Genomic DNA, 10391 nt, shown 5'->3' with positions numbered 1-10391 from the left:
GGGGGGTGAGTGGAGGGGGAGGAGGGGGGGTGAGTGGAGGGGGAGGAGGGGTGGGGTGAGTGGAGGGGGAGGAGGGGGGTGAGTGGAGGGGGAGGAGGGGGGTGAGTGGAGGGGAGGAGGGGGGTGAGTGGAGGGGGAGGAGGGGGGTGAGTGGAGGGGAGGAGGGGGGTGAGTGGAGGGGGAGGAGGGGGGTGAGTGGATGGGGGAGGAGGGGGGTGAGTGGAGGGGGAGGAGGGGGGTGAGTGGAGGGGGAGGAGGGGGGTGCAGGGAGTGGGGGGAGGGGTGTGCGGGGAGGGAGAGGAGGGAGGGGAGGGGGGTGCAGGGAGTGGAGGGGTGTGCGGGGAGGGGGAGGAGGGGGGGTGCGGGGAGGGAGAGGAGGGGGGGGGAGCGAGGGAGGGGAGCAAGGAGGGGGGTGCGGGGAGTGAGGGGAGTAGTTCAGCATGAATCTGTACTGTATATGGAGCGAGTGGTTCACTCTTCGCAGCTGTTAGACTAAAAATGTGCCAACGTACTCGTGACAATGATTGGTTAATCAGTGGCGCGTATGGTGTACATACTTCACCACGCCAGCCAACGTGGCAAGTATCCAGGGCCGGTGCAGATATCAGTCCAGTGCCCGTGGATGTTCAGAACTGGCAAAACGCCCCCCTTATGATTGCCCACGTGGGGGCAACTGTGGGGGTCACGGGAGGATTTAGGGCCACGTGGGAGGGGGTGAGAGATGGGGGTGGGACGGGGTGGGGTTGAGGGGGGCTTTGTTGTTGTTGTGGGGGGCTCACCTAGACTGGTTTCCTGGGGGGTCGTGTCGATCACCTGCCACCCCCCGTATCCCATCGGGAGGTCAGGCCGGGCCATCCAGCACTCGTTCCACACGTGGAAGTTCCTGTAAAACGAGGACGCATCAGCATCATCAGCATCATCAGTAGCAGCACCAACATCATCATCATCAGCTGCAGTATCAGCAGTAGCAACAGTATTAGCATCACCATCAGCAGCAGTAGCATCAAATGTAAAAGCGGCACCAACACTTTCAGCAGCTGTTACAGGAGCAGTAACAGTTGCTTCATCGCCAGTCGGGTCAATTACAAGATCGCCAGCCTCTGCCGCCATGCCTTCACATCTGCCTGCCCGCCCTACCTTTCTTCATTATTGACAACTTGCAGCTCAGCACACGGCAGAAGCCTGCGCAGCGCGACTCACGACCTCCTCTTGATACCAAGATCCAGGATGGTCACGTCGGTGGCAGCCCCAAAAGTCTGGAACGCTACCCCTCTGCACATTCGCAGCATCACCCTCAATCGCCTCCTTCAAGAGACACTTACTAACTCACCTCTACAACCACGTGCTTTCGAGCGACTCTGAGCTTGGCTCCGCGCCTCTGAGTTGCGGCCGTTACGTCAGCAAGTTTGCGCGCGTTATAAATTGCATTACTATTATTAATTCTAAATCGACAAGGATCAGTTGGAGACATAAAGATACAATTCGATACGCAGACAACACAACGAGCGCACAGACAGACAACCAACTCGAAAGACAGACACGGGGACGAGACATACAATCCAACAGGCAAAGACATCTGCAGACAGGCAGTCGGTATGCGTGTACCAGATGGAGTCCGTGTTGAGGTCGTCTATCGGCTTCATCTTCTCGTCCACGTAGACGTCGGTCGTGAGGCTGACGTCCGTGTCGTGCGCCGAGCAGAAGTTGGTGACGCTGCGACACGGGATGCCCAGGCAGCGCATCACTGTGGGCACGGTGCGGGCGGGCGGGGGCACGGGTGGACAGGGCACGGGTGGCAGGGGCAAGGCGGGGTGGACAGTGGTTTAGGGCGGGCAGAGGCAAGGCAGGGTGGACAGTGGTTTAGGGCGGGCAGGGCGGCGGTGGTGGACATGGTCGGAGCGGTGCAGCGCGGGTCACGGCGCTGGAGGTTGCGACGTCGTTTAGGTGCCGCGTGACGCGGTGGAGTTTAATGTCGTAACGGCGCGGTGGATCGTGGTGCGATGCAGTGCGGCGCGGTTGTGGTTGAGCTTGGCGAGGCCAGGTGGGGCGAGGTGCGGTGTGGTGCGGTGTGGCGTGGTGGTGCGGCGTGGTGCAGCGAGGCACGGCTGCTTCCACACCGGTGGTGGTGACCCCGGAGAAGACCCAGCACTGGCCGAAGCGCACGGGCGCGGGGCGTGCTCCCTTGTGGTAGCCCTGCAGGATCTCGGCGCTGCCGGTCCACGCGGCCGGCGAGGTGCCCTCCGTGTAGTCCCCGGACCAGTTCCCCTCCAGCACCCCGCTGTCATCCTGCGAGTTGACCTGCAGCGAGCGCGCGCTTTGTGAGCCAAGTGAGAGACGGTGGCGCACCGCGCTACGAGCGCCACGATCCGAGTCTCCTCTGGGTCGACTCGGTCTGAAGTGGGCACCTAGTGTGTAGAGGGCAGCACATACATCGGTGGTTGGGGAGACAAAGGCGGCCGGGGCGTCGTTCCTGGCCACACAACCGCACCGCGTGCCACGTCGGGACTTAATAGGCGCTCGCTGACAGCTACTTTCTCCACGCGTGTGCATTAGGGAGCTCCGACTCAGTATTGGCACCCGAGAAGGGTCTCGAGCACTGAACTACGAACCAAAACATTCTCGAGTTCGATTCCCAGGCAGGGCTCACAAACATCAGCGCCGTGGGATTTATTCGACCCGGTCCTCGGCTCCGCCCCTTCACCAATTGTGACCAGCGCGGTGAAGTATGGTCTCGCGGCGCGCGTCCTGCATATGCGGCGTGATGCAGGACGTGCAATCGACGCGCACACGTGCCGGTCCGCTTTGTCAATCCACTGCTGGATGCTGGACTCCCTGGGGGTGTACTTGACGGCGCCGGTCAGCGCGGGTTTACGAAGGCGGCGGGCGTAGTTTCAGGACAACAATGGCTGTTGGGGGTCCCCGTAGACTGTGGGGGGGGGGGAGGGCTTATTGAGGTGTTCAGACGTTGGGGGGAAGGCGAGGAGGGGGGGGCGTGAATCTCGTGTCTCTACTCACGATGCCACACACGACGCGCGCCACGTTCACGGGGTCGTTGCGTCCGTACAGCGGCATGTTGGCGCGGTCCAGCAGGTGCAGGCACGTGTCAAGCATGTCCTTACCGAACTGAGGAGGAGGAAGGAGGGAGAGGAGGAGAGGGGGCGAGGTGGGAAGAGGGGAGGTTGGGAGGAGGAGGGGGAGGTGGACGAAGAAAAAGTTGGTGATGATAGTGAAGTATAAAACAAAACAAAAACTATTTTTTATTTCACGAGGTTAGACCCACTGAGGTATTTTTTCAGAAGCGACCTCGCCACAAATGATAGCCCAAAAGAAGTGTCTTATCTTGTTGATATATATAGCAGCCACGTACTCGAATCGCAAGTTTCTAAATCTAGAGGTAAAACCCGAAGGAGAACAATCGACGCGACCACGGGGAGGACACGCAAACTCCAAATATACAGGAGTCAGCATCGGGAGCGAACCCACGGTGTCCTGTATATCAGGCGAAGTAGTTAACATCTCACCACCGTGGCGCTCGATGGATAAGACTGATGATGATAACGGTGTGTTGTGGTGACAATGGTGGCGGTGGTGGCTGATGATGATGATGACGAGAAAGACCTGTCCGAAGACCCAGGGCCTCGCGCTGATCTGCTCCTTGTTGCCGTAGTAGATGAGCCCCGTCTCCCGCAGCACGTACTCCTGCCTCTCCTCCTCGCTCTCCATGTACACCGTATCCTCTACGCAGCGGCGGCGGTGGCAGCATCAGCATCGTCATCCGCTCGGACATCACCGCCATCCGCATTGGATCTCCACCATCGTTCCACCCTCCTCCCCGTCCCTCCATGCTCTGCCTTGACCCTCCTCCTACGCCCCACTCTTTCTTGCCCCTTCTCCTTAACTGTCATCAGCATCATCATCAACTTCATCTTCCTTCACTCTTCCCCAATTCTCCACATTCCTCCTTTCTCCTCCCGCCCTCACTCCCCCTCACCCTGCTCCTCCTCCTTCTCCTCCCCGTCCTCACTCCTGCACATTCCCCCTCCCTTCCCTCACTTTCCCCACTCCTCCACCCGCCCTCGTCATCCCCGTGCATCCTCAATAGTTATCTCATAGTTGTTGACCCCCACACACCCCCCCACACACACCCCCCCCACACACACCCCCCCCCACACACACCCCCCCCCACACATACCCCCCCCACACACACCCCCCCCCCCACACACACCCCCCCCCACACATACCCCCCCACACACACCCCCCCACACACACCACCCCCACACACCCCCCCACACACACCCCCCCACACACACCCCCACACACACACCCCCCCACACACACACCATCACACACCTCCCCCCCACACACACCCCCCACACACACCCCCCCACACACACACACCCCCACACACCCCCCCACACACACATTTCCCCCTCCCCCTCGACCCCACCTCCCCACCCCACGTCACCGCCCCACTGCCTCACCGCGGCACCACGGGTTGAAGAGGATGTAGACGCTGAGTGGCTCTCGCTTGGAGCGCACCTCCTCCTCCGCCGCCGCGGTGTCGCTGTGTGCGCACGCTGCCACCTCGTACCGCGCCACCACGGAGCGCGGGCACGAGCACACGAGCACGTGCAGCGCGCGCTCCTCCTCGCGCTCCACCACGGCGCTCCACCCGCCCCCCTCCTCCCCCCCACCCTCCTGGCCCCCACCCTCCTGGCCCCCACCCTCCTGGCTCTGGCCTCCCGCGCCTCCGTCCTGCTGGGCTCCCGCGTCGTCCTGCTGCTCGGGCGGCAGCTCCCAGCGCAAGGGGACCTGGATCAGTGTCCCCTTGCGCAGCTGCGGGGACAGACCTGTGTGGTAGGATGAGGAGTGAGTGGAGGGGAGGGGTACGGCCACAGAGAGGGGGATTATAATCATCAGTATCATCAGCATCATCAGTATCATCAGCAGCATCATCATCATCAGCATCATCAGCAGCATCATCAGCAGAATCAGCATCGTCGCTACCCACCACCACCACCACCGCCAGTAAAATCTTCTGCATTCGTGTGTTGAGTGCCGTTATTGTTCGTGAGCGGCGTCGTCAGAATCCGCAGCGTCGTGATTATCATCATCAGTAGGAGCTTCCGCATCATCAGCATCAGTAGCAACTTACTAGTCATCAGCAGCAGCGTCATAATACTCATCAGTATTAGCAACAGCGTAATCATCATCCTTGTCACCAACATCATCACCATTAACATAATTCCAATCATTTTATCACAATTATCCCTATCATCCTCAAAATATGTTCACCCCCATCATCATCCCAACCTCACTCAATTTACTGCATGCGGTAATTAACCCCATAACACCTCGATCATTCCCACAATCACCTCCATGATCCACCAGCATCACCACCCCCATCATCCTATCAACTTCATCATTATCACCCCCATGAACGCCTTATCATCTCATTCCCCAGCATCATTACCGTTATTCTATCACCATCCAAAACATCCTTCATCAATGGAAAATGAATAAAGAGTCCGAAATGTGACTGCTGCGGCCACCGGAGCCAGACCATGAATCAGCTGATCCCACACTGCCCGTTTCGCCTCCAGTGAGGCCACTGAATGGCTTAATAACCTCGATATCCACACATCGATAACGTTTCTAATTTCACCTTGGTATACGACAGACCATTACCACCCTCATCATCGCTTTCGCCCATTACCTCTATCATTATAATGATTCCACTCCAACCCGCCGCGTTCCGTCGCTGTCCACTCACCAGTTCTGAGTTCTACTACCCCCTCCTCGCCACCCACAGCGCTCCGTCGCTGTCCACCAACCGGTGCTGAACTCTAAAACCCCCACGCACCGCGCCCAGATGCTGTCCACTCAACCGGTGCTGAACTTTGCCCCCACTGGCCACGCCCCGTCGCTGTCCACCTACCGGTGCTGAACTTTAGCCCCACTGGCCACGCCCCGTCGCTGTCCACCTACCGGTGCTGAACTCGAGGACGATGGAGTCGCGGTGTCGCTGCACGGCGCGGCTCAGCTTGAGGCGCAGGCGGAACGGGGCCCCGCGCCGCAGCACGAGCTGCGCCTGCGCGAAGCCGCCGGTGCGGTGCTCGCGCGCCGCCTCCTCCTTCCCCGCGCTCTCCACGCGCAACACGACCAGGCGCTCGCCCACTGAGGTCCCGTGGGGAGGTAGGGGGAGGTCACGGTGAGGATACACATGGGGAGTTCACAAGGGGATGCATGTGGTGTCACACGGGGACATGCGTGGGGGAGGTCACGATGAGAATACACGCGGGAGTTAAGTCTTTCTCTAAATACGAGAGAAGGAATGACTTACCGTCGAGTATTGTAACGTCAAACACGAACCTTTTTCTATCGATATGTTTAAAAGGGTTGGTTTTAGAATATGCCTGCAAGATAGTAACCAGATTTAAGTGTTCATACGTGAATTACATGTTTGTTTTAATTTGTGTTGTATATTTTAGCACTTCATGGGACAGTGGTAGTTCCAGCATGTCAAAATTATTTGAATGTGTCTTAACTGTATTGTAATTGGCTAGCCATGATCTCTTAATCTGGTCTGAAGTCAGTTTAAAAAATAATGTAAATCGATCGACTGTTTTGCAAGTAAGGTAAACTCTCATTGGAGAGTGAACTTATTGTGTATTCCACTGACGTTCATTTCATATCCCTCTATAGCACTGAATGCGACATCGCAAACGAGTGGTCGTTTGCTGTTTCACGATATTTCAGAGAGCCGCCGACCCCTGCCCTAGCCGTATGCCCTCAAAATGTACTTACATCGACGAATGACAACTTTGACTCACACGCAAAACCTGGCAAGGTATGCAGGAGATCAGAGGCTAACAAGGGAGCAGCTTGCCCCTCGAGTTTCGGGGGACACGCGGCTATAAAGGTGACCATCTACAGCCTGTTCTCTGACACACACACAAATACAAAGACCTCCCCCCCCCCGTATCGCCTTTAACAGACTGTTGGGACAAGTTTAGTCCACCAACACCTATGACAGCCAGCACGGCACGCAAGGGGGTGGGTGGCCAGCACCACGACCAGGCCGCATTTTGTCTCCCTCGTGGCGATGTTTACACATCACACCAGGTATTCATTCGAGTCTGAGTCGACCTCCAAGAAGCCCCTGACCGGTTCAGATAATCGTCACTTGTGTTCGGAATCGAACTCTGGTCGCCGGGTTCGTAGCGCAGCGCGCTAGCCGCTGCACCACCGCTCACCCACACCGCTCCCCGAATACACATGCACACAAGCTGGTGCACTGCTGAGCTGCGAGGGTTTTTATTGATGTATTTGCAGTATTGCAAACTGCTTCGTGTCGTGGCTTGTAACTGACAGCGCGTTTACGATATGCTTGACAGCGAGAGAGAGAGAGAAAACAGCACAAGCCCCTTGGGCAAAGTGTTTGTAGAACCCGGTGTTTCGTCTCCGTTGGTGGCGCAGCGCCAGTGAAGCTGTCAGGTGCTCGTGAAGGGATGCGGGCTGGGACGGGTGGGGGATTCACCGGTGGAGGAAGGGATAGGGAGAGGCGTGGATGGGGATACGAGATGTCGTGGCGCTGAGGTGGATGGCGCAGTGAGTGATGGATTGTCTATGTAGATAGATGGCCGGATCGAGTGAGTGAGCGGGTGATGCAGTGATTGAATTAGTGAAGGACGGAGTGATGCAGTGAGTGAGTGATGTATGTATGTTGAACTTCTTTCGCGCCGTGCGTAGCCAACCGTGCTTGATCGGAAGTGCGGGGGAAGGACAACGAGGGTGATGAATGGGCGAGTAAGTGTTTGAGTGATAGAAATTATGGAGCAAGTCAGCGAGTGAATGACGCAATGAGTGCGTTATACAGTAATCCAGTGACTGAATTAGCGAAGGGGTAAATAAATAATGTATTGAGTGAGTCAGTTTTGCAAAGAAAATGTGAGTTGGTGAGTGATTACATCGGTGAGCGATGAAATGATGGAATAAATGAGTAATTAAATGATGGAATGGGCGGGTGAGCGATGCAATAAATTAATGGGTGAGTGAGAGATGCATTGATCTATTGAGTGAGTGAATAAATGAATGAAGAAGTGATGAAATCAGAGTGAGTGGGTGTGAGCCTTGAATGGGGTGATGTATTTATTGACCTAATGATGGAGTGCGTGAATGAGTAAGTCCCTGTTCAAGCGAGAGCAGTATGCGATAGAGTGGGCGATGCAATGACAGAATGAGTCATTCGCTGAATGTGATAGACTGTCTGAATGAATGACCAAGTGACGGGATGACTGCACGATTGATTAAGTAACTAACCGATTAATTACGCGACGTACTGACTGAATGAGTGACAAAGTGAAAGCCTGAATGACTGAGTAACCATGTGATGGAATGAAGGACTACGCCGCTGAGTGAATGAATCAGTAACTACGCGATCGACCGACTTATTTGCTAACCATAAGATTTACTGAACGAACGACGAAGCACTTGATTGTCTGACCGCTAAGCGACTGTCTTGACTTCGCGAATGAAGACATTGGGTGAATGATGACGAAGCCGTGCACTGCACAGAACGCGTGGGCTAGCGAGCGCACGATCGAACGCACGAGCGAGCGTGCGTGTGAACGACTCGTCTCGACGAGCATCCCTCGACACTCACGCAGCTCGGTCTCCTCCTCGGCCTCCTCCTCCGCGGCGGCGGCGTGCTGATTCTTCCCGGAGCTGAGCGGTGCCGTGTAGTCGCCCTCGCCTCCCGGGGCACGCCGCGCGGGCAGGCAACAGCAGCACAGGCGGCGAAGCGAGCGGCCCTTACGGGGGGCAGCTACCCCGGGGGGGAAACCGATGCCCGGGAATTGCCCCGAGCCAATCGGGCTGGGGCACACGGACGAGAGGCGGTGGCGCCGTCCCTCCGCGTACTGTCGACCTAGCTCCTCGCGGTCAGCCATCGAGAGAGGGGCCCCCGCCAACGGCGGCGTTTGATTTAGAAGGAGGGGAAGAAGGCGGGGGAGGGGGGGAAAGCACCGGGCCTGGGACCTATCGGTCCACCGGCCTGGGAACGCCAAGTTCACCGGCCTGGGATCTACCGGTCCACCGGCCTGGGAACGCCGAATTCACGGGCCTGGGATCTATCGGTCCACCGGCTTGGGAACGCCGAATTCACGGGCCTGGGATTTATCGGTCCACCGGCCTGGGAACGCCGAGTTCACCGGCCTGGGATCTATCGGCCCACCGGCCTGGGAACGCCGAATTCACCGGCCTGGGATCTTCCGGTCCACCGGCCTGGGAACGCCGAGTTCACGGGCCGCACTCGGCGCGCGTGCGCTGTACCTGCACGGTGGAGGGCGTGGAGGCACTGCCGAGGAAGGCAACGGGGTGCGACTCCTCATTCCAACTCCACCCTCGAGAGAGAGAGGGGAGGGAGGGGGGGCTCAGGACGCCCCCCCCCCCCCAGACGGGGAGAGGGGAGGGGTGGGAGCAGGACGGGTGACGGTGGAGTGAGAGGGGACGATGTCTGGGGCTTGAACTGTGGTGTCGTGGCTGACGCATTGCGAAGGCCGGTAACGGCACACGAAGGGGTGGGTGGCCAGCACCACGGCCGGCCGCTTTTGCCTCCCTAGCGGCGAGGTTTACATACCGGCCAAGGTACTCATTTGAGGCTGAGTCGACGTAGGGGAGGCCCAGAGCCGGTTCAGATAATCGTCACTGGTGTTGTCCGTGAGCGGGAATCGAACTCGGGTGGCCGGGTTGGTCGTGCAGCGCGCTAACTGCAGCGCCACCGCCCCTCACACGTACCCACACACACACACACACGTACCCACCCAAACACGTACCCACACACACACACGTACCCACACACACACGCGTACCCCCACACACACGCGTACATACACACACGTACCCACACACACACGTACCCACATACACACACGTTCCCACTCACTCTCACATACACACACGCAGACAACCACGCCCACATTGGCCACGCATTCATCACAAATCACTCAACATTCGTCGCCTGTTTGTGTAAAGAATTACATTTATTCATTTATTTTACTCTTTTAAAAATAAAAAAATAAACTGATCAACAAATAGACGCTCTCAAGTTCGGCAACAACGTCGTGCTATCGCCCAAAGACGACAACTCAGGCTTAACACGCACGGCACATTGCTCGTGTGGTTACACGGGAAATGGGGCTTGAATGTTCGTGTTGACCCGGACTGTTGGATCGCTTGAGCGCACTTGGCGTTAGAGACCGTGGCACGAGGCGAGGGAGGAGGCACGCGGCTCGACCGGCCGGGCGGGCGGGCGGAGCCAGGGAGCGGCCGCGTTCTTGCCGTGCCCCAACCACGACTCAAGCACACACCACCTCCTCCTTACATCCTCC

At 57.8% G+C, this 10391-nt stretch overlaps 1 pseudogene; it reads right to left on the bottom strand.

Annotated features, from left to right (window-relative positions):
• LOC144942204 (protein-glutamine gamma-glutamyltransferase K-like) overlaps positions 1-9552 on the bottom strand; it is a 28876-nt pseudogene extending 19324 nt beyond the window's left edge.
• Positions 9553-10391: the final 839 nt, after the last annotated feature.

This window comes from Lampetra fluviatilis, chromosome 26 (genome assembly GCF_964198595.1).
Source record: "Lampetra fluviatilis chromosome 26, kcLamFluv1.1, whole genome shotgun sequence".
In the NCBI taxonomy this organism is placed as follows: domain Eukaryota; kingdom Metazoa; phylum Chordata; class Hyperoartia; order Petromyzontiformes; family Petromyzontidae; genus Lampetra; species Lampetra fluviatilis.
Note: the sequence above shows the minus strand (reverse complement) of the source record. Positions and strands in the feature narration are given on the sequence as shown.